Source organism: Haliotis rubra, unplaced genomic scaffold (genome assembly GCF_003918875.1).
Source record: "Haliotis rubra isolate DU_JTF1 unplaced genomic scaffold, ASM391887v1 Scf55, whole genome shotgun sequence".
NCBI classification, from domain to species: Eukaryota; Metazoa; Mollusca; class Gastropoda; order Lepetellida; family Haliotidae; genus Haliotis; species Haliotis rubra.
Genome location: NW_025767246.1, coordinates 1,889,722 through 1,915,130, shown reverse-complemented (window position 1 = coordinate 1,915,130; position 25,409 = coordinate 1,889,722). Strand labels below are relative to the sequence as shown.

The window sequence follows — 25,409 nt, the reverse complement described above, 5'->3', positions numbered from 1 at the left end:
CAATTTGAAAGTTAAAAGTATTAAATTCATTTGCAAAAACTATGCAAGTATTCACCTGTTTGAATTTCAAACACTTTTGTTAGAATTTTTCGCGGCTAGTGAACATTCTTAATAATTTTCCACCCCTGAAGATATGGGCGTTAACACTATAAGACCCAATTTCACTCACATGGACTGAAAATTGTCTAACCTTGCAGACTAAACTGGCAATACATCTTACAAAATACATAAAGCCAGCTAGTTCATAATAAGCTGAGGTATTTTACAACCTGAATAAGAATCTACTTATCTCCTTGCAACTCTATATGACATAGAAGAGTTGCGGAGAACAAGACTATAAAATCTAACAAAAACCTGAAATAATTTCTAGAAACTGACACACAATTCATTCAGATTCCAACAGGAACTTGCACCACAAAGTATAAGTGATGTTTCGGTACAGGTAAAAATAGCAATTAGCAACACAAACTATTTCAGGATCAGCAGCCTTGTGGAAATTCTCCAGGAAAGAGAACCTGCGTTCTAATTCATCATCACTCAAAGATGTAATTACAGTTTGTGAGCAGCTGCTTAGCTGCAGAAATATTTCCAATGCATACCAGTTGGCATAAATGAATCACAGGTAAACTTGCCCGGGGAAACAGTATCAAGTATGGAGGTAAATGCCAAGGTGTCTTTTATTCTGCATCAGATTCAGGCTAACCTTTGTTATCAATTACTACGGACACTGCTCATCTCAATAAATAACACATCATACCCGATTTATTGCCAATATAAAGAACAGCACACTGACCTTAACAACAGTGAGTGAGTTTGGTTTTACGCCGCTTTTAGCAATATTCCAGCAACATCACGGCAGGGGACACCAGAAATGGGCTTCACACAATGTACCCATGTGGGGATTCGAACCCGGGTCTTCGGCATGACGAGCGAACGCTTTAACCACTAGGCTACCCCACCGCCCCCCTTAACAACAAATATCAGAGCATTTATTGTTTGTAGTTAACTCCTCACTCAACAGCTGTATGGCGGAGTTACGTAAATAATCAAGTCTGGACCAGACAATTCAGTGATAAACAGCATGAGGGGCAGCCTGTAAATAATTACCGTAAGCCTGGACGAGACAATCCATGGGACAATATTATGAGCATTAAGTTACACAGTTGGTGAATGACATCATGCTGATTACATCTCATCCCCAAGAACCCCTTACAGAAAACATAGTTTGGGGACCTCTTCTAACCTGGAATCCCTACCTAGCTCAAGGGTTAAAGTTTCAAATCAGGATTGATCCCTTCTCATATCAACAATGAAAATATATTGACTGATAAGGGAGACCGAAATTAAATGAAAGACAAGAAATAATTCAAATAGCTACTTAATTCTTGGGACAATGATGAAAGGCTCAAGGACAATGAAAAGGATTGAACTTGAATGAAAGAATGTAACATATGTTATATTTGGGATTACACTTTCTTAGTAAAGTACAGATTGTAGTACCTTTTGGGTTGAGTCCCATCCGGAAGCCGTAGGGGCTGAGCGGGTTAGACGGCTGACTTTGTGTGCTGGCGATTAGGTGCCTGACTCTGAGGGTGTGGGTTTGAATCCCGGATGGGACTCAACCCAACAAAAGTACTACAATCTGTACTTTACTAAGAAAGTGTAATCCCAAATATAACATATGTTACATTCGACCATTTTCTAAAATGGCATTGTGTATTTCATTGAATGAAAAAATAAAAACGTTCCGACAGCTGCTCAATTTTTGGGTCAATGGAGGAAGTTTAACATAAAGTTCCTTGCATCTGGTTAAGTAAAACTCACAAGGTACCAGCAGGTGTTTCATGAAGCACCAAAGTTTTAATATCGAGGCCAAGAGATGACAGAAATTACTATTGGCTGCTTGAGAAGAGTAATGTTTAGTCTCTATAAAACTATAATTTAGGCAGAACAATGAAATTCAGAATCCCAGGAACACCAAAACTTGCTTCACTTCGCCCATTTGCATTTAAGTAAGGGCTTGGAGGAAGAGAAAATAATATGGTCCAGGGACTGCTCGAGATAGAAGGTGATGAGACTGGATTTGAGATGAATGTATCTTAGTGAATATTCTACCTGGGATCAGTAAGATAGATACAGGGCAGGGCCTAGATTTTCGAAGCTCTCTTAGAGCTAAGATAGTCGTAAGTGCCATACATTAACATTAACTTACGACTATCTTTGTGCTAAGAGAGCTTCAAAAATCTAGGCCCTGATTTACACCACTAATAATGATTAACCAAAGTCATGAGTACAGATATAAAAAACTCTTGACATCAATGCACAAGACATCTTGTGATTAGTAACATAGCTTCCATACCATATTGCCAAGATTGCAACCAGTCGCCAAACAGTCTGATTCCAAAACATAATAATTTTCCCATAAAGTTTCGAGGAAGTGGGTCTATTGATATTCCAAGATTGGTTTCTTGTGGGAACTACAAGGTGGCCACTTAGGGCAACTATAGAATATATGTGCAACTACAATGAATACATGCAAACAATTCATCTTGGAATAGGTCAACATCTTATGATTCATATTACCATGGGTGCGGTGTGCAAATCAACAAGTTTACCAGAGACCTAAAGGTAAAATAGTAATCACTGCCCAAAGAACTACCAAGTCAGGTTGTATAACGCAACATTAGAAGTATTCTCTCAGCCCAAAGAACTACCAAGTCAGGTTGTATAACGCAACATCAGCAGTATTCTCTCAGCTCAAAGAACTACCAAGTCAGGTTGTATAATGCAACATCAGCAGTATTCTCTCAGCCCAAAGAACTACCAAGTCAGGTTGTATAACGCAACATCAGCAGTATTCTCTCAGCACAAAGAACTATCAAGTCAGGTTGTATAATGCAACATCAGCAGTATTCTCTCAGCTCAAAGAACTACCAAGTCAGGTTGTATAATGCAACATCAGCAGTATTCTCTCAGCTCAAAGAACTACCAAGTCAGGTTGTATAATGCAACATCAGCAGTATTCTCTCAGCCCAAAGAACTACCAAGTCAGGTTGTATAATGCAACATCAGCAGTATTCTCTCAGCTCAAAGAACTACCAAGTCAGGTTGTATAACGCAACATCAGCAGTATTCTCTCAGCCCAAAGAACTACCAAGTCAGGTTGTATAATGCAACATCAGCAGTATTCTCTCAGCTCAAAGAACTACCAAGTCAGGTTGTATAATGCAACATCAGCAGTATTCTCTCAGCTCAAAGAACTACCAAGTCAGGTTGTATAATGCAACATCAGCAGTATTCTCTCAGCCCAAAGAACTACCAAGTCAGGTTGTATAATGCAACATCAGCAGTATTCTCTCGGCCCAAAAAACTACCAAGTCAGGTTGTAAAACGCAACATAAGCAGTATTCTCTCAGCCCAAAGAACTACCAAGTCAGGTTGTATAACGCAACATCAGCAGTATTCTCTCAGCTCAAAGAACTACCAAGTCAGGTTGTATAATGCAACATCAGCAGTATTCTCTCAGCCCAAAGAACTACCAAGTCAGGTTGTATAATGCAACATCAGCAGTATTCTCTCAGCCCTAAGAACTACCAAGTCTGGTTGTGTAACGCAACATTAGCAGATTTCTCTCAGCCCAAAGAACTACCAAGTCAGGTTGTAAAGCGCCAACATAAGCAGTATTCTCTCAGCTCAAAGAACTACCAAGTCAGGTTGTATAACGCAACATCAGCAGTATTCTCTCAGCTCAAAGAACTACCAAGTCAGGTTGTATAACGCAACATCAGCAGTATTCTCTCAGCTCAAAGAACTACCAAGTCAGGTTGTATAATGCAACATCAGCAGTATTCTCTCAGCTCAAAGAACTACCAAGTCAGGTTGTATAATGCAACATCAGCAGTATTCTCTCAGCCCAAAGAACTACCAAGTCAGGTTGTATAATGCAACATCAGCAGTATTCTCTCAGCTCAAAGAACTACCAAGTCAGGTTGTATAATGCAACATCAGCAGTATTCTCTCAGCTCAAAGAACTACCAAGTCAGGTTGTATAATGCAACATCAGCAGTATTCTCTCAGCCCAAAGAACTACCAAGTCAGGTTGTATAATGCAACATCAGCAGTATTCTCTCAGCCCAAAAACTACCAAGTCAGGGTTGTATAAGCACAACATAAGCAGTATTCTCTCAGCCAAAGAACTACCAAGTCAGGTTGTATAATGCAACATCAGCAGTATTCTCTCAGCTCAAAGAACTACCAAGTCAGGTTGTATAATGCAACATCAGCAGTATTCTCTCAGCCCAAAGAACTACCAAGTCAGGTTGTATAATGCAACATCAGCAGTATTCTCTCAGCCCAAGAACTACCAAGTCAGGTTGTATAATGCAACATCAGCAGTATTCTCTCGGCCCAAAAAACTACCAAGTCAGGTTGTAAAACGCAACATAAGCAGTATTCTCTCAGCCCAAAGAACTACCAAGTCAGGTTGTATAACGCAACATCAGCAGTATTCTCTCAGCTCAAAGAACTACCAAGTCAGGTTGTATAATGCAACATCAGCAGTATTCTCTCAGCTCAAAGAACTACCAAGTCAGGTTGTATAATGCAACATCAGCAGTATTCTCTCAGCTCAAAGAACTACCAAGTCAGGTTGTATAATGCAACATCAGCAGTATTCTCTCAGCCCAAAGAACTACCAAGTCAGGTTGTATAATGCAACATCAGCAGTATTCTCTCAGCCCTAAGAACTACCAAGTCTGGTTGTGTAACGCAACATTAGCAGATTTCTCTCAGCCCAAAGAACTACCAAGTCAGGTTGTAAAACGCAACATAAGCAGTATTCTCTCAGCTCAAAGAACTACCAAGTCAGGTTGTATAACGCAACATCAGCAGTATTCTCTCAGCTCAAAGAACTACCAAGTCAGGTTGTATAACGCAACATCAGCAGTATTCTCTCAGCTCAAAGAACTACCAAGTCAGGTTGTATAATGCAACATCAGCAGTATTCTCTCAGCCCAAAGAACTACCAAGTCAGGTTGTATAATGCAACATCAGCAGTATTCTCTCAGCCCTAAGAACTACCAAGTCAGGTTGTATAATGCAACATCAGCAGTATTCTCTCAGCCCAAAGAACTACCAAGTCAGGTTGTATAATGCAACATCAGCAGTATTCTCTCAGCCCTAAGAACTACCAAGTCTGGTTGTGTAACGCAACATTAGCAGATTTCTTTCAGCCCAAAGAACTACCAAGTCAGGTTGTATAATGCAACATCAGCAGTATTCTCTCAGCCCGAAGAACTACCAAGTCAGGTTGTAAAACGCAACATAAGCAGTATTCTCTCAGCCCAAAGAACTACCAAGTCAGGTTGTAAAACGCAACATAAGCAGTATTCTCTCAGCTCAAAGAACTACCAAGTCAGGTTGTATAATGCAACATCAGCAGTATTCTCTCAGCTCAAAGAACTACCAAGTCAGGTTGTATAATGCAACATCAGCAGTATTCTCTCAGCCCAAAGAACTACCAAGTCAGGTTGTATAACGCAACATCAGCAGTATTCTCTCAGCTCAAAGAACTACCAAGTCAGGTTGTATAATGCAACATCAGCAGTATTCTCTCAGCCCAAAGAACTACCAAGTCAGGTTGTATAACGCAACATCAGCAGTATTCTCTCAGCCCAAAGAACTACCAAGTCAGGTTGTATAACGCAACATTAGCAGTATTCTCTCAAATCAAAGAGGGGCGGTGGGGTAGCCTAGTGGTTAAAGCATTCGCTCATCATGCTGAAGGCCCAGGTTCGATTCCCAACATGGGTACAATGTGTGAAGCCCACTTCCGATGTCCCCCGCCGTTATATTGCTGGAATATTGCTAAAAGCAGTATTAAACCCAACTCACTCACTCACTCAACCCATCTCAAAGTACTATCAGGCTGTATTACACAATATTAGCAGTATTCACTTAGCTTAAGCATCTTCCATCCCAAAAACATATTTTGCTATACAGGTTAACTCATTTGTCACTGCATGGATGGTAATTAAAAGACAGAAACGGCAGTAACAGCAGCAGCAGCATTTCTTGTTGCCGCAGTGGTTTCTTCTTATCAGTGTTTACACATGCAGAGGGTTGCAAGGTGAGGGCAACCTCTAGCAGCGCGGCTGCAACTGCTGTTGTTGCCGACTGCACCGTTGAGACGTGCTCTGCACCCATGGAAGTGCTGCCGACTCGACTTCAAATGCATCTCCAAAAAGCTATTCTGTTTCCATGCCAAAACAAGTTGTGTTTACATAAGTGCATCCTAATGTTCACTGATAGGGCCGCCAAGCATACAAGGACGTCCTGGAATTGCTACCAGGGCAACAAACATACCAAAGTTGAACACTTATCAAATCATATGGTTATAGCAACCAGTTAACAGGGACAACAGGTATACCTACCTGCTTTCTTCATGATCAAGGAACTGTTTGTTTACCTGTCTTGTAAGATTAAAATCGATAGTTTGGATTCACACAAGGATCTCAAGATAAAGACACAGATGTGGGTAGTGCTATATTCAGAGCATCGACCTGGAGGGTTACCAAATGAACTGACGTATGTTTGAAATTTACAGCCAGTAGAGATGATTTTTTTTAACATAAGACAATAGGAACCAGTAACATGACTATTTCTGGCTGATTATTTGCAGGCCACTGTGATATGTCTGGAATATTGGTGAGTGTGATATTGACTGACAAACACACAAGAAACGGGAGTCAGAAGAGATTCTGGACCTCACCTGAATTATGACCAAAAAAGTGAGTGAGTGAGTGAGTTTAGTTCTACGCCACTTTTAGCAATATTCCAGCAATATCATGGCTGGGGACACCAGAAATGGGCTACACACATTGTACTCATGTGGGGAATCGAACCCGGGTCTTCGGCATGATGAGCGAACGCCTTAACCACTAGGCTACCCCACCGCCCCTATGACAAAAAAAGGTGACGATGTTTCAGTTTGATTGGAATGCTCTTGGAGACACTTTAGTCAGGATCGTTCATGTCTTGTGGGTTCAGCGCAGATTTAAAAAATGCAGAAACGATGGGGGTATTTAAATGTCAAAGGTCATGGGTTGAACAACTATCAACATAAGCAGAACATTGTACCATAATATTTCACATGGAACATACATGATGCATATCAAATATTATCCATGCAGTCATGGATGAGCCATAAGCAAATAATAAATGTATCTCCAACAGTCACCATGTTCCATATTTCAGTTTGGATCACAATGCTTTGACCGCTTGTTAGAGATATCATAGCCCTGTGAGACCCATTAGTTGATGATCAAACCTAGTTGCCTTGTTCAACCTAAAACTGGATGATCAATCCTACCCCTCCCAGCTCATAATAATAATGAATGATAAAACATATCTATTCTGATTGAAGCCAATGCCTGATGATCAAGATGACCACCTTGCTCAACCAAATGTCGGATAATCAAACCTAATCACACTGTTCAACCCAATACTGGATGATCAATCCTAACCACTCTTTTCAATTATATGCTGGATGATCAAACTTAACCACCCTGTTCAACCCAACACAGGACGATCAAACCTAACCACCCTATTCAGCCCAATACTGAATGATCAAACCTAACGACATGGTTCAGCCCAATACTGGATGATCATACCTAAACACCCTGTTCAGCTCAATACTGGATGATCATACCTAACCACATGGCTCAGCCTAATACTGGATGATCAAACCTAACCACCCTGTTCGACCCAATACAGGACAATCAAACCTAACTGCCCTGTTCAACCCAATCCAGGACAATCAAACCTAACTGCCCTGTTCAACCCAATCCAGGACAATCAAACCTAACTGCCCTGTTCAACCCAATCCAGGACAATCAAACCTAACCGCCCTGTTCAACCCAATCCAGGACAATCAAACCTAACTGCCCTGTTCAACCCATTCCAGGACAATCAAACCTAACTGCCCTGTTCAACCCAATCCAGGACAATCAAACCTAACTGCCCTGTTCAACCCAATCCAGGACAATCAAACCTAACTGCCCTGTTCAACCCAATCCAGGACAATCAAACCTAACTGCCCTGTTCAACCCAATCCAGGACAATCAAACCTAATCGCCCTGTTCAACCCAATACAGGATGATCAAACCTAACAGCCCTGTTCAACCCAATACAGGATGATCAAACCTAACTGCCCTGTTCAACCCAATCCAGGACAATCAAACTAACTGCCCTGTTCAACCCAACCCAGGATGATCAAATGTAACCACCATGTTCAACCCAATCCAGGACAATCAAACGTAACCACCCTGTTCAACCCAATCCAGGACAATCAAACCTAACTGCCCTGTTCAACCCAATACAGGATGATCAAACCTAACCACCCTGTCCAACCTTATGCTGGATGATGTTTCAATCAAGATGAGTACATAAAATAACGTCAATTAAAAACAATGATTAAGCGATCACTGCTCAAAGCAGCATCAGCGATGACACAGCTATTTCTCATGATGGGCGAGATAAAAACACCCTTGAGTCATCTAACAGTCATCTAACAGTCCCCTGTCACTAACCACAACAAATGTAGAGCCGAACCTATCAGTGCAATCTCAATAAATTCCCATGCACGACGCCATGACGACTGAGAGTGCTCCATTATCTCTTCTCTCAGCATCATCAGCTTCCCTCCAAGAATGTGAAAATACACCTAGCAGGTACTAGAGACAAACTACGCTAATGGCGGTGAGGTGAGACGATATATATAGAAAACTCTCTACACAGAATCCTTCCTCCATGTGGATGATCGGAGACCAGATGTGGAACAGGTTTACCAACATGGCCGAGCACTCGGTACATGCACAAAGCAAATGATTGTAATATAACATTCAGCATCTTCCACATCCCATGTGTATTCAGTTTCCAAGGGATAAAGTCACCATGGTAGCTAGTGTGGTGGCCTAACGCTGACTGCAGGTGATATTATAGTATAGCCCTTTCTGCTTATGATGTTATGAACAGTCAAACCTTAATGCTTACATACTAGTTTTAAACAATATCTGTGATACTTTTGTTCTCTTATTGTCCTTTTTTACGACAGGTTTTATATTAAAAAATGCAGTAAGAAATTACTTGTTTTAGTCACAACAGACTGAAATACTTCTTATTTGAGTATAAATAGTAACTCACTCAAATAAATATAGGAACACTTGCATCTGATGCACTCACCAAGTATATATTACACATATGGTATAACTTATGCTATAAGGAATTCAAAAACAATTTATTCTGTTCTTAATGAAACCATCATTTGAGGTACTTTCAGTTCATTTCACTGCATCTCAGGTATTTTGTCCAAAGGTGGAGTCTCCAGACATCCTATGCAGACAAACATCGCTGGAAAGCACAGAATATTTAGGCATGACTTGCATCCATTTGAACACATACTGTGATTTAGCTTCCTAGCCGATATAACTGATCTCTTAAAATTTGAATAATTCACAATACAGCAATACGTCAGAAATTACACCTTTGGCTCAACAGATTGCATCAAATCGCTGGGGAAGGATTTGGTAGAACAAGTATATATGGATGACAACTTCTTTAATCTAGAGCACGATGTTTCGATACAGGTTCTTGTATTGAAAAAGATACAAGTACCTGTATCGAAACGTCGTGTTCTAGAATAAAAGAAGTTGTCATCCATATTAAGATAAGATAAGATATTTATTGCATAGCATTCCATGAAGAAACAGTGGCAATATTCTATAAGCTACAAATATTTACACAGTAGGTACAAGAAATATAGATACATTTCACACATAAATGATGTACATTATAACAATTTTTAGAAATCATGTGGTAAAATGACATGGAAATAATATATGAGGAGACTATGGTAAGATATTGAATTCATTTAAAGTTGTAAAGATGGTGACATATTTTGGAAATTAATTCAAGACTTCTGTTCGTGAAAATTATTAGGAATTGTTTTTTTTTTGAGAGTGTAGTAAATTCCATATACAGTGTACTCTGTCAATACCGGCATCAGTCGGGACCAAATAAAAATGCCGGTTTTGACAGAGTGCCGGTTTAGCTAGGTCCGCTTATGACGCCTGCGCTAATTAAAATTATAAACTATTTTTCGCAATGTTATTGAAAACAACGATTCTTGTTTATGCTTCGGCAGCAGGTCTACAATAGCATTGTCAAAGAGCAAAGTAACGATGTTTCAAACATCGAGGAAATCATTAAATAAATTGAAATCAACAATAACATTCATAAAAGTTGTCAAACGTACATATAAAATTACTATTTCCATACTTTTGTGCGATCATGCAATGTAAGTCAAGTCACTGACAAGTTACATCTCGGCTTTCACCGCCTCCGTCTTGACGCCCGGACACGATGCTTAATGTGAAAATATATGCTTGAAGCATTTATGTCATAGGCCGTAACCTAGCACGATATGTCCAATATGTTCCATAATTTTTCGTTTGCGAGGACGGTATCCATTTCCATAATATGATTGGCTGCTTAGGTCACGTGTCTGATTTTGACCAATCACGAGCCTTATAAGCAGAGTGTAGTGAAAAAGCGTCGTTAGAAACCAATCTTTATCCAATAAAATCGCTTCTTACAAATGTGAAAATACTCTCGGCAAGAGTACAGTGATATTGTTGATGTTCAGAGCTTTCGAACGATACCCGCCATCAAACGATTCGCCTCTATGTAAGTGACACGTGCCACTCACTAATTAACAAGAAACTGATTGACACTTCCGTTTCTGAATAATCTCGAGTCAATACCAGCGAATCAACAAAATGTAAACACTTGCTTGTTTATACAGTCAAACTGCCCACTACATGTATTAATTACTCAGGGTAAGTGTTACGTACCACTCACTGATTAACAAGATACTGATTAACACTTCCCGTTTCTGAATAATCTCGGGAGTCACAGCGAATTGTGTTGTTACATCATTTGGACCTAATTGCATCAAAGGGTTACGCCGTCTTTCATGTGCCGGTTTTTACAGATTGGTTTTCATAACAACTTGTTCGTTGGGACTGAAAAACAATGCCGATATCCTGAATAGACAGATGCCGATGTTTACAGAAGTTTCTAAATGATAATAACGTGCATTTCTGCCGGGACTGAAACTTTGTGCCGATGTAGACAGAGTGCCGGTGTTTACAGAGGCCGGTATTGACAGAGTCCACTGTATACTTGTTCTATCTGACTTCCAGCTTCTAACATGACACTCAAATTGATGGCTAGAACACATGGACATCCAGAAGAAAGTGGGCTAATGTCCACCACCTGGACGGACAGGGATCATGGAGGGGTGATGGCTTCGGGGTGGGGAGGGGGATAGCTATTGGGTGGTGTGTGCTAAGTCACTAATGGCTCCTAATGGTGCTGATTGCTTCCCGGCTCATCAGCAAGAAGTCTTATTCAATCTGAACATTCCCCAGCCTGAACCAGTCAGCTGTAATGACAAGCCCAGGTGATGGCTCAGCATCATTACAACATAGCCTCATCCCACAGCCAGCTTCCCATGGAGGATGGCTGGAGTCTGAGAACATCTATCTTGTCTCTGTATCACACACAGACTCAAGCATGCAAACAAAGTTGCCTTTTGTTTTGAAAACATGTAAAAATATTTACTTTGGCCTTAAATTTTACAGCCAAATGATATTTAGTTACTTTTCTGAGAAAAACTGTTTTAAGCCAGGTATTTATGTAAGGATCATTTGTCCAGTGCAATATTTATCTGTGAATCTATCTATCATCATGCAGCGACCAAAAAATAATCTGTGCATCACGGGATGAGATCTATTTAAATAACTTTGAGCTTTACCACTTGAAATGTTGTTTGGTTTCAAATTGTTCTATGGTTTTGCACAGTCCATGAAAATTAGAGGTAACTGACGTGGAATATGTGCTTCTGCTTCTGTTAATCTTATCAGTACCTACTAGAGCATTTATTCCAACCTCAGCACCAGATAATGTTTCAAGCCTAATTTGGGGATACAGGGGGCAGAGGTTCTCTTCTTGCTGGGCTGGGGAAAGGGACCCTGTTCTACACAGTGTTGGTAGGCAGGGGAGATGGGTTTGGCAAGGGGACCCTGCCCCACTATGAATGGTAGGGGACAGGGAAAGGGTTGCCCTGCTACAGATGGGGTTGACTGGGACAGATGTAGACTAATGCTTAGTCTCTGAATATGTATAATTTTGATAGTAACAAACAAGCCCATTTAAATTGAAAAGCAGCCCCAGTGAGATGGGAGTAGACTTGCTTCATTTAGGGTTTTAGCATTGCAGGGAGGGTAGACTAATGCTTAGTCTCTAAATATATATAATTTTGATAGTAACAAACAAGCCCATTTAAATTGAAAAGGAGCCCCAGGGAGCCCAGAGATTCAGAACCTGAGGAAATCTAGACTTGCTTTATTTAGGGCTTTAGCACTGCAGAGAGGGCTTGGCAGTGGGGAAAATAATGTGGTTCAGGGACTGTAAGACAGACTACAGGGAGGGCTGTGCTGGAGAGGAAATAATGTGGTTCATGGACTGTGAGACAGACTAGGGCGGATGCAGTGGGGTTGGGGGTGAAGAGTTAGGGAAGGAGACCCTGTTCTGGGCTGCGCTGGATGGGGAAGGGTTTTCATGTCTGAATGAATGCTACTGTGAAAACAGCAGGGTTCCCTGCCTGAGACCAGAATGGTCAGGGATGTTGGTGAGTGTCCCAGATGTGTGAGTGAGAGCGGCATCTGGGCATAGTGAGACTGCACTTCAGGAAACCATGGGTGTATAGTGTTCCCTGGAATTATCTCCCTCCATCTAAGACATCACACACACACAACCAGCAATATCATCAACAAATTATCTCTTATCATAAACCCACAGGATGCAACTGAGCAGTTTACTAATGAACATACATGAAGGTTAGGTCTGATCTTAATTAACAAATCCATGTACCGGAAAATATACTCTGCATCCTCATTTCATATTCAATGAATGGCAAGCTAGTTCTACATGGTATTAAGGTCAAGGTCAAGGTCAAAGCAACAATTACTTTTGGTACACTGGAACTTAAAGAAGACATTTTTCATGAAAAATTTCAGAGCTTTTTAGGATTATATGTCAGATAAATTCAAATCTCCATCTGATTCAGTCACCAATAGCATGAGCTATGTCAAACGTCAGAAAGGCGCTCCACAATAGATGTTTTCCGCTAGACTGTGAAACATCTCAACACGCCTGTGTACAGACTGACTCCATCCTTATCAAAGTAAAGCTGGGCAGTTAGCCTCAGCGGTCTTGGCCAATCACTTCACACTTATCACAGCTGGCTAGATGGTTGAGGAATTCTGATAAATTAGAAAACGTGGGTGCTTCATTAAGACCTTCTTGGAAATCAGCACGTTAGACTTGCCACCAGACTTGTGGAAAAGTTTGGATGAATAAATGTACATAATATTGGTTTTGATTGACAAAGGTTACAAAAGCAGTCTGTGGCAAATGGTTCAAATCCATGAGTCCAAACCTATCTCATAGAATCGTCTTCTGTAGATCTTACTGGCTATGTGGCAGACGGCAACTGATTCCCAATGATCATTTGTTTCAAGATGAAATACAGTCTCTATATGAAAAACCAACTAATAAATTCATATCTCACTTGAGTGAAAAAGCAAACACTTGATGCCAGAACTAGTTTCAGTCTGTAGATCGTGAAGGTCAGTAAGAAAAACAAAACAACAACAACACTGTCCTTCCTTGCAAAATCCCATGCTGGAAAATATCAGTGTTATCACTCGACGAGATAAACATGTTAACTGACCACAAAAACTAAACATCATCTATATAGTTCACAACTTTTGGTATTATCCTCACTGATTATACATGTCTCTTGTGCCAGGTGTTGCCTGGAAACTGGCATAATTAAAGGTTCATTTCAAGTTGAAGAAAATATAAGAGTACATTTCAAGAATTTGCTGTCCTCGGAGTTCCACTACAAAAGGGCATATCTCAAGGTGCCTATCGAAAGCTGAGCGTAAGTCAGTTGGTGATGAAGGGATGTGAGAGAAGGAACCGAGAGACGGAGGTCATTGACAATCAAGAGGAATTTATTATATGTCATTCAAAACCATGTACATTCGCCTGTTTACTTGAAAATAGTTGTTTTATTCAAAACTGTCATATCTAAAAGTTCTAAAATAAAAGGTATATTAACATTGTATTAATGGTATAGCTAAGTAACAAAGTCTCTTCCTTTATACTTGCCCAATTATTTGTTAAAATTATATAGGTAATCTCTGCAAAGCCATTGCATCAATTGCAACAGTGAGAGCATGGACTTAGAAAAATAAAATATAAATTTCAGAATTTTTACTGACAATGTTGGGCAGACTACCTGCTAGGTCTTGGACTAGGTGGATCAAGATTGCAAGGTTTGGATCATTGAAGCTGGGGTGTTCAGTTGTTACCAACAGCTGTCTACTGGAATCGGCCATGGCTGCCTAACACTGGCACCATTTTTATTAATTTGGAAAGGCAACTGATAAGACATCACTTTAATACAAAAACGGGTAACAAGAAACTGACATCTGTTGTTCAGCTAAAGACACTGCTATATATACTGAAGCAATGTGGAGATAACATATATATGAACAGGTATAAACATATTCCAAATGCTAGGAAGAGAATTCCTACCAAATATTCACAGTTTATACTAGACAATAAAAACTACATGCCACTTTACCAAATAGTAAGCATTTCAACATCCAGCATATTGAACCATTGCTATAATTCCTTATTGGTTTCCATGGAAACAACACAAAGTAACCCACTTTGAAAGTTCAAAGATTTGAAATCAGATCGGCTGAAGGATTCTATCTATGATCTAGCATTAGAACTTTACATTCAGTGAGAATCATAAAAACTGATGACTAGGCCAAACATCAACTGAAGAAAACTTTAACAAAAATGTTTTGAGTAAGAAAAATAGATTCTGATATGAGACAAGTAAGCTATTTCCGATGTACCTAATTATTTGTCCCTCAGTTCGAGCACAAAAACTTCAGAGTGAGGGGAATGGACATAATTTTTACAGTGATTCATGCTGAAAATGTAATCAAATCGGCCCGATTTCAAAGCGGAAATTAGAACTTCATAAACTGACTTGACATTCTTCTAGATTCTCTGAGGCTGTAGAAGATTATATCTCTGAGTACAAATATGAGGCGTACAACTGGAAGACGATCTGTATCCTCCATGACTTTTCCCTGCATGGAGTGTGTGCTATCCCTTGTATATCCTGCTACATGATATAGGAAACTCTATGCTTCCTGTGACCCCAAACTTCTGGAAAATACATCTACAACCCGCCTATTTATATCTTTTATCTATCTCCATCCCTACATGCCCAAGCCATCATTTCAAGAGGAATATATAAATATATAAACACTAAACTCGAGCCAAATCTTTCAACATTACCCAGCTACTAAAAATAAATATATTTTAAAATAAGGTTTCTCAGGACAACCTCACTGGAAATAAGCAGGGTAAGTGACTTTGTAAATTCTGTCATCCCTAACCTTAGCTGGAATGCAATCTTCCAAGGAAGAGGAAAACAAAATGGCCGCCATTAATGTCAGTCAGCCGTCTGCTCCGCCCTCCATGGCTTGTGGGTCATGTGACCAGGAGGGTGACAAGCCGCTGCACATGTTGGGAGGGTGGGAAGGGAGGATGAAGGGATGCCTTATAAGCAGATGGGGAGGAGGGCAGAATGTGTGCGAGCTTCCTTATAAGCTACTCAGAGGCAAAGCACAGAACTAGCTTCTGGTAACTTGAGTCAATTTGTCGGGACCATGTGCGCTTGCACTCTATCAGTAAGCTATACCGGACAGAGGGGGGAGCGCTCTTAAAATGGCTACACAGCCAGGGGTTAAGGGTCAGTGAGGAGAGGGAGGATGGTCCTATAATGCTAATAATACAGGTCATGGAATTCAGTGCCAAAATTACGTCACATCCCCAGCTGAGCGAGCCAGCCATTGCACCTCATGCCAGAAAGTTGTCTTTTTGCACCCCACATGGCTTGAATTCTTCCCTCACAGGAGATAGCTGGAATACCCATATACATCTCTTTCTCTCCTGTATAAAATGCTAGTACCCCTTCAGCATGCAGGCTTCATGTCAATATACCTCTGTCTCTCCGTCTGCGCAGTACGACTAGCATCTCATAGAAACATGCACACACCACAATACGGATTGTTTAAATACGAGACTGTAATGGATAACAATGTAACTACTTGAAAGCAGCCAGCACGCGGCCTGGCGCTGTCTAATGCTGCTATCGTGGATGATGATGTGGTTCTATGGTGGTGTGTTCGCTGCTGTTTACAGCAGCCGACATGGCGGATGTTGGCCAGTTAGCCGGGTGTCCACACTGGTTCGACCCACAACCGTAAGTTGTCGTGTGCCTCTACTGTGATGCATGGTTTGTGATTTGCTGGCATAGTGTTGCAGTGTGTCCCCATCCTGAGTGCCATCCATCCACCCACCCACCGACAGCCGTGTGTCCACCCATCCATCCACCCCACCCGTCTCTGCGTCCGTTGATGCCAAGTGGTCGTCTCAACTCTACCTCAACTAACTCCAATTGCTTTGTGTGGAACTGTTGTCAAATTAAAACTTTCCCTAATAAACAGTGAAACGTGGTCTAATGGGCTCCCATCGACCCCTGCTAACCCCTAACATGGCTTGCTGCCCAACCAGGGGGGCCAAGCTGCCTGTCTGCCTGACTTTTCTCTCCCCACTGGTTGAATGAAGGGAACCAACCATCCTTCCTAAACCATTGCTTTTTTGAATTTGGGAATTGTGTTTGATCCTGATTACCAGCTACAATTTAATAAAATTTTAGGTGAATTATTCAAGACTTGAACCAATTTGCTTTTCTGTAGCTGGTTGAAATCGGGCCAAATTGTAGCAGAGCTTCGGCATTTGGTCCCCTTCAACCAGCTGTAGTTAGCAATCTTATCAACAGATGGCGTCACCCACATAGCTGACCTTGTCGCCATGGTGATGGGTCAGCGGTAGCTGTTTGGCATGCTGATTTAACTAACACATGGGGCTGTGAAGAGTGAGTGAGAGGGAAACGGGAGACATATTTCGTCTCCTGTGATAAGATAACCTTCAAATCTTACCATATTCTCTATGCTAGCTGTCTAGTGCATCATTGATAACAAATGTTCTCAACCCAAACTGCAGTATCATCAACCATGCCAATCTGTATCAATTTAAAACAAATACAATTGACATACCTTTAAAGATCCAAAAATATATCACTACACATGTAATGTAGCATTAATACAAGCATCAGTTTTTAAACTGTTTGCAGTGATGTCTGAATTATCTCCCTTGATACAGCTATAAAAAGAATATTGGAAAAACTGTTGACAAACCTATCTGTCATTTATGGAGATGAATTTCTATGACCTTGAATCAACGTCTAGGTTCCCACTGAGAGTTCTGTGAGTGCACATGGTAAGTGGAACTACAGCATTTTTGTTTTCATCAATTTTGTTATTATATTCTATGTAGATAACTGGCTTATCTAAGAAATAGACTAGAACTGAATATACAGTGACACATGTCATATTTAAAGGAAAATTTCATCCTCCCCTCCTGTCTCACAGTAGAATATATTACAAAGCTGTGTGAAGCCATTGATGATATCATGGTCTCGGTAAATGCGGTTTGACAATTTCATCCTGAACAGAACAGTATTTAGAGCTATCATCATCATCATCATCATCATCACCATCTGGATCGTCAAATGAACATCAAAGCTATCATCAATTTTCCAAACAAGTAAATCATATGCATATTTAAATAATTTCAGAAACATGTAAATTTAGCTCACAAATTAAATGAAAGAAAAATCAGCAATTAAATGAAAAGTTAACAAATTACAGAAAGTATAAGATGGTTCCAGGTTTGGTTGCCATGGTTGCGATGCTTCTTCAAGGTGTGCGTTCTAGGCTGAGCACACAGAGTAGGCCCATGAAAGGTGAAAGTGTTATAAATAGTACCTCTAGTAAAACCAGCTGGAAGAAGGGGGACCAGGGGGTAGGGGGGACCCTATCTGTCTCTGTGTAGAATATGGCACATGGGTTTCCTCCCAAATCATGTCAAGCTTAGCATCGGATCAAATTACACCGGCTTCCCATTTCAAATTCCTCCACACATGGTGTAGAGTTGCCTTGCTCTCATCTAGTATTACAGCCGGACATTTTTGGTAGTAGTGGTATGTTCAATAAACTTGAATGACCTATGAGAAATCAATTCCAATCCTTGTCATTTCCAAAGTACATTTAAAGTACTGATTTTGTTTTCTTTATATTTGAGAGATGACCAAACATTCATAATGTGAACAGTGCATTTCTTTCATAAACTACACCAAACATTCTGATTCTCAATTTCCAAACAAAACTGAACATATTTTCGCTTTAACAATCAATATCAATGACAGTAATGATAACTTTTGTCTGTGAGATACAACAACACAATATACCCCTGTATTATGGGATTTCCAATACCTAAAAAGCACTCTTACAACTCTAAAACATCTCACTGTGTTATAAAATACAACTACACATAAACACAAGTCATCATACTAATAGTATCCTATTTATAGCAACATCCCACCTTATAACACAAATAAACACTGCTGCCCAAACACATATAATCAGACGATATACGATTAGGTATTTATGACTATGTAACTTAATGTAGCAAGTTGGCACTTATGTTTAATTCAATACAGTATTAAGTAAACATTAACAATTATAAGATATATGTATTGGACTTTGTATAAATTATTTTGATTATTTCTGCTGAACATTAGACTGTAATTTCATTGTTGAACACTGAGCCATATGTTCCAGGGGCTGGTGGCTACCGTCTCAAGGTGACACAACGACCCCTACCACAAGCAGTCGTCTCACAATACATTATCTGGAAGAGAGGAAATAAGGCTTACGCTGATCTGAACAGTATTTCAGTTACATAATGGCGTAAAGGGTTGATGTGGAAGGAAAGCCACAGGTTAAAGACATTTCAACACTTTTGAAAACCTCAAGAGTCTGAGAATGGTGCTAAGCTCACCAAATGATCATTATCAAGTGATTCTGGGATGCAAATCTATGACCCAAGGATTACGGAATGCTAAAGTGTGTACAAGGAAATGTAGCACCCCACATACATCTGTGCCATGATTGTGGATTTTAAATTTTTTAGTTATTTTTCACCGAAAGCATTTTTCAGTCTCGATCAGATGAAAGGAAGTCCAGAAAACTTCTCTTGCAAAAGATAAATTACGATAACAGTGAGGTGAGGTGAAACTGGGTTTTACGTCGTGCTTGAGAATATTTCGCTCATATAACGACGTGCATGCGTGTGTATGTGTATGTGCGGCTCCTCGTACTAGCCCAGACTTTAAGCTGGTTTATAGTACTAGCCCACTGAGATACCATGCCGCAGTGAAGCATGAATACCCCACTCAGACACATTATACTGACTCCGAGCCGACCAGTCCTTGTTGTACCCATTAATGCCGAGCGCCAGGCAGAGACCAACAAGTACCATATTTTAACATCTTTTGGTATGAAGCGGTCGGGGATCGAACCCGCGACCTTCCGCTCTCCGGGCAGACGCTCTAACCACTACACCATGGAGGCGGTTCTACGATAACAGTAAACTAGGGTTAATTTAACATTAAGGGACCACTAATTCTACCTTGTTAACCATAGTTTATTATATTATATGCATTAAGATGAAAATATACATTAAGAGGACAGAACAAAATACTGATACTTTCCTATATCTATCAGTTTGTTAAATTCGTATTTGATATCACCGTAGCTTGGTGCACTAAAGAAACCATTTCACTGACAAATTGTTCGTCTACACCTCAGACCACTATTAAAACTTGTGTCCCTTGAAGGTGAGTGTCCTGTTGCAGAGTTGTGGGAAAATACACACATATAATCATGATAATCCATCAACTGCAACATGATCATACCAGTACAGGCAATTTATCACCATGAAGTAAATTTACTGTCCAAATATCTCTGACATTTGTTGAAATATTTCCCTAACAGCTGTAATCGGCTGGAGCATTGATCAACAGAAGCTATCTCCAATCCACAATTATCTGGTGCTTTTTCATCCTCATCCTTGTTATCTCTCACACTGTCAACACTGACACAGCGCCACCTAGTAGTCAGTTACCTCCCTTGTCACTGTCCAAACTATTATCAGCACACCAACAGGAGGGGTAACAGATGAGCCAACATGATGCTCCCTGTCTAACTATAACCTCAGTTACTTCATATTTTTATGTCCACTACTCATCTCTTGCTAAGGATACTGAGACATTTCATATGGTTACTAAAGCTGAAAGGGTCGTTGTCGGCACGGGTACTACAGATAGGTATGTTTCTGTATACAGAAATGTACCCTGGCCATAATCAGAATACAGAAATGTACCCTAGGAAGATTCCATTCTGTATTGTGGAGTTTTCTTGATCGGAACTGTCATACTGTTGTATTAGATGCATTTGATTGCGTTATATAAGAGCATACACAGTAAAATGAATATTTAACGGTGCACAACGTACACCACTCGCAATCAGCTGAATGGGAATAACTACATACGGTTTCGGTATTGGGTCGCGGAATATGGACTCGTCCGTCGTTTAGGGTACCGGGTACGTTTCTGTAGTTTGACTTTGTTTAGGGTACATGTCTGTATACAGAACGTACCTGGGGTACATATCTGTAGTACCTGTGCCAACAACGACCCCTTCAGCGTTACTAAACTCAGAGAGAGAACAACTTGCTGGGATTTGGACTTGCGTTCATTCTTACTTCAAATGATGATGAAAGTTGTATACATCTCAGGGAGCTGAAACTGAAAATTGTCTGCACACTGATCCACTGACAAGGTATTCACTTTGAGATGCTTTAGGGTGTGGAAATAGTTTACTTAAAATATCTGTTGGTCGCAAGAGTACTTACAAGCAGTCAGTTATATTTTCCCTTTCTGGAAACTAAGAATATCCTTATCAAAACTTGCCCATGACGGCTTGCTGCCAACACAACTATAATACTGGACACTTACAAAATACATTATGAATGAGATCAGGGATTTTCTTACAACATATTTTCATTAAGCTTTACATATGTGATAGGTGTTTGAAAATTTAGGGAGACGTCTGATTGTTATCTGATGACAACTTTACAAATATATTCCAAAAAGATACTGATGTCTGTTCAGACAAGGTGCATCTTGGACAAAACATGGAAATGGTATATTTCATGTTGTACATCTGTTGATACTATCAATGGCACAGCAGGGTATACCGTAGATGATGATTGCTGACAGAATAACTGACTGATTTTGGTTTTACTCCGCTTTTAGCAATATTCCAGCAACATCACGGCGGGGGACACCAGAAATGGGCTTGACACATTGTACCCATGTGGGGATTCGAACCCGGGTTTTAAACGTGACGAGACAACGCTTTAACCACTAGGCTACCCCACCGCCCCGACAGAATAACTTGTCATCCAAGTAACATGGAGCAGTCCACAGACTTACAGTATTCATCCACAGTTCAATCAGTTGTTTCAAAACCAAATACATGTATCTGTATCTAGATGGATCAATTTTTAAAAATACAGCTCTTCTGTAATCCTGTGTATTATGCCAGTTTTAGTTCTTAGAGTTCAAGAGTACATAAGTCAATAATGCGTGCATGTAGGTCATGTGAATTTTGGTTTTGTTAGTTGCATAAAACAACAGTAAATACAGTCTGTAAATAATTTAGTCTGGCCCAGACAATCCAGTGATTGATGTCATGAGCATCGATATACACAATTCAAACACTGAAATTCAATCAAGTGAGTCATCTAGCTTGACCATTCCTGCTTGTCGTGACTTACAACAAGCAAGGGTTACTGAAGACCAACACTGACCCGAATATTTTGAGGGTGGCTGAATCGAGAATGATTTATCCTTTATATTTTATATCAATAGTCAAGAAAGATTTAATCATAATCCAACACATAAATAGTGATAACTTCTAAGTCATTAATGTAACAACTACACAACACATTGCAATAGCGCAAAACTAAATACATCTGAGAAGTGGACAATTTTTATTCAAGGGGGCAGTAGGGTAGCCTGGTGGTTAAAGCGTCCGCTCGTCACGGGTTCGAATCCCCACATGGGCACAATTTGTGAAGCCCATTTCTGGTGTCCCCCGCCATGATATTGCTGGAATATTGCTAAAAGCGGCGTAAAAACCATACTCACTCACTCACTCATTTTTATTCAAGTGCGCGATAAGGTCAGGCTTAACACCGCTTCGGGAACTAATCAGTATTCAACTTATTTACATATATATTTATTAGAACATCATAAGTAAATGTATCAGTGTTTGTGCATTTTGTGCCAGAAAAAAACATATGGACACAAAACTAGTGTTCTTAATATTACTGCCTATCGGGCTTAAATCTTACCATTTACTGGCTCAAGGGTCATAATTGTTTAGTCTGTCCACGAACCACATTATTTTCCCTTCCACCAAGCTCTTTCTGCAATGCTAAAGCCTTCATGACGCAAGTCCAAGATTTCCTGGGGTGCTGAATCTCTCACCGTACTGGGGCTCCTTTTTAATTTAAATGGAATTTTTTGTTACTATCAAAATTATATACCATATATGACCGTCTATAAGACGACCCCATGGATAAGACGACCCCCAAACTTGACCCTTAAAATCAGTGTCAAAATGGTATGTTTCGTGCATAAGTCGATCCCCCTCGATGGGGTCCTAATCGCGGGCAAACACAGACCACAGACAACTGGCAGTTACCAATAATTATAACTTTGGTCCACATTATTCAAAGAATTCACCGTCATATATATTGTGTCTACTACTCACGGATCGAAACGAAGTGTAGTTGACAGAAAATGCATAATATATTTTGCTTCTCTAAATATCATATTTATTGTAGCAACAAACTAGCCTGCTTATTTTACCCCATTCAACAATCACGAACTGATTACCGTCTCGTTTTCCATTGACTGCTAGTTTATAGTAACATCAGTAAAAATGTGTGAATTTAAATGGCATCCGTATTTTACCCCATTCCATGTGCTTACCACTTTCATGAGGGTCCGTATAACCTTAGTGTTGATTATATATATTTTACATAAAAACTGTAAATAAAATTACACAATGCTAGGATATATTTCTTTGGGTTAATTAGTAGTATTCTGTATTATATTTTACTGACGACTGCGTCAGAATTCATCCCGTTATATTATTGTGCATGTTTGAACTTGTTCGCCGGGAACGTGTGCACAGCTTATTGCTATTTCCGGCTCAAATACACACGGTAATCTTAATTAATTTATAGAGCAAAAACTGTAACTAAAATTACACAATGCTAGGATATATTTCTTTGGGTTAAATAATGGTATTCTGTATTATATTTTATTGATGACTGCGTCAGAATTCGTCCCGTTATATTATTGTGCATGTTTGAACTTGTTCAGCGGAAGCGTGTGCACAGCTGATTGCTATTTCGGCTTTGTGTATGCGAGACAAATCACGCGACGGTAATCTTAATCCCTGCAAATAATACAATGCCCAGCAAAAACAACTTATAACTTAAAAGGTAAATAATCTTGTCTAGTGATGTTTAATTGCAAATTTGACGTATCTACTGACAAAGTCGTCTTCTGTTGTTTGTTCACGCGAAGTGATACGATGTTGTTTTCTTACCCCTGGAAAAAAGTTTGACGAAAGCGTAACCCATGGATAAGACGACCCCCTTCTACAGACTGCTTTTTTTGGTCCTCAAAATTCGGCTTATAGACGGTCATATACGGTATATAATATTCAGAGACTAAGCATTAGTCTAAGATTAAGAATCATACTACCTACTGACTTACCACTACTAGAACATATATACTGTTATATTGGGGTACTTGCTCTGATTACAATACAGAAGAATTTCAAAATGCACACCACTTACTTCTTATACTCAACATCTCATGGTCAATCCAATGATAAACTGGCAGTATATGAACCAATCAGAATTGAAAATCAGAAATGAAATATGCTGCCATTTTTCAGGTCAATTCAAAACACAATTAAAACTTTCTGATCATGAGGCCAGGTCTTTTAATTAAAAATATTAGCATTAATACTTTTGATCAACAAATATTTGCATGTTCACCTAATTCAGGATAATAAATCATTATCAATTCACTCATACAAAAACAGAGTAAATAAGTAAATTAGTTTTTGTTGTGGGCAGGTAAGTTTTGGTCACGCCTGGCAAGTTTTACATCTAACCAGCCCTGTGGTCGGGCTGAAATTGTTTGGGAGTTTCATGCCCTGGTGTTACACAATGTCAGGAATTGATTAGCAGCAATCATAGCCACCTTATTGAGTTATGCCTCCCATCTAAAAGCAGACTTATCACAAACTTGATGGCGATAAATCAACAGCTGTACATTTCCCAGTCTGTACGTGCTCCATGATAGGTTGGACATATGTCTGTCTGACTGACTGACTGACTGAGTGAGTTTGGTTTTACGCCGCTTTTAGCAATATTCCAGCAACATCATGGCGGGGAACACCAGAAATGGGCTTCACACATTGTACCCATGTGAGGATTCGAACCCGGGTCTTCGGCGTGACGAGACAACGCTTTAACCACTAAGCTACACCACCGGCCCTTGGACATATGAAGAAGCAGTCGTAAACACAGAAACAAGGGTAACGGTAATCATTGTGACAACATGTACTGCAATGACATCACAAAAATACAGCCAGAGTGAGTGAGTTTGGTTTTACACCGCTTTTCGCAATATTCCAGCAATATCACGGCGGGGTACACCAGAAATGGGCTTCACACATTGTACCATTGTGGGGAATCGAACCCGAGTCTTCGGCATGATGAGCGAACACTTTAACCACTAGGCTACCCTACTGCCCCCTACAGCCAGAGAGTCCTCAGTACGTAGTAGTCAGTCCTTGTCAAGAACCAGCAACTATATGTTGGGGTAAGAGGTCACACTAAAACTGCAAGACTATGACAGACAGATGCTCAGTTGGTTTCATCAGTCCTTAGCTAAACCAAGTATCTATTCAATGTCTGGATGCAAAGTCACACCAAACTAGGACCAAGATCCTCAGAAGGTGGTAGCCTAGTCTAGAAACCAGGAACCAGGTGGGGTAAGAGGTCACATTAAAACAGCCAGACCATTACGGAGATCAGTTGGTGGTCATCAGTCCTAGAGCATTATCCACTAT

At 40.1% G+C, this 25,409-nt stretch overlaps 1 protein-coding gene and 1 long non-coding RNA gene across 2 annotated transcripts in view; one reads left to right on the top strand and one right to left on the bottom strand.

Moving 5' to 3' along the window:
* Positions 1-25,409, bottom strand: part of LOC124253740 (E3 ubiquitin-protein ligase MIB1-like) — a 130,070-nt gene that overhangs the window by 60,812 nt on the left and 43,849 nt on the right.
* Positions 16,144-19,372, top strand: LOC124253746. The gene is made up of 2 exons (XR_006892278.1): positions 16,144-16,480; positions 18,963-19,372. It is a non-coding gene; the product is annotated as an uncharacterized LOC124253746 (long non-coding RNA).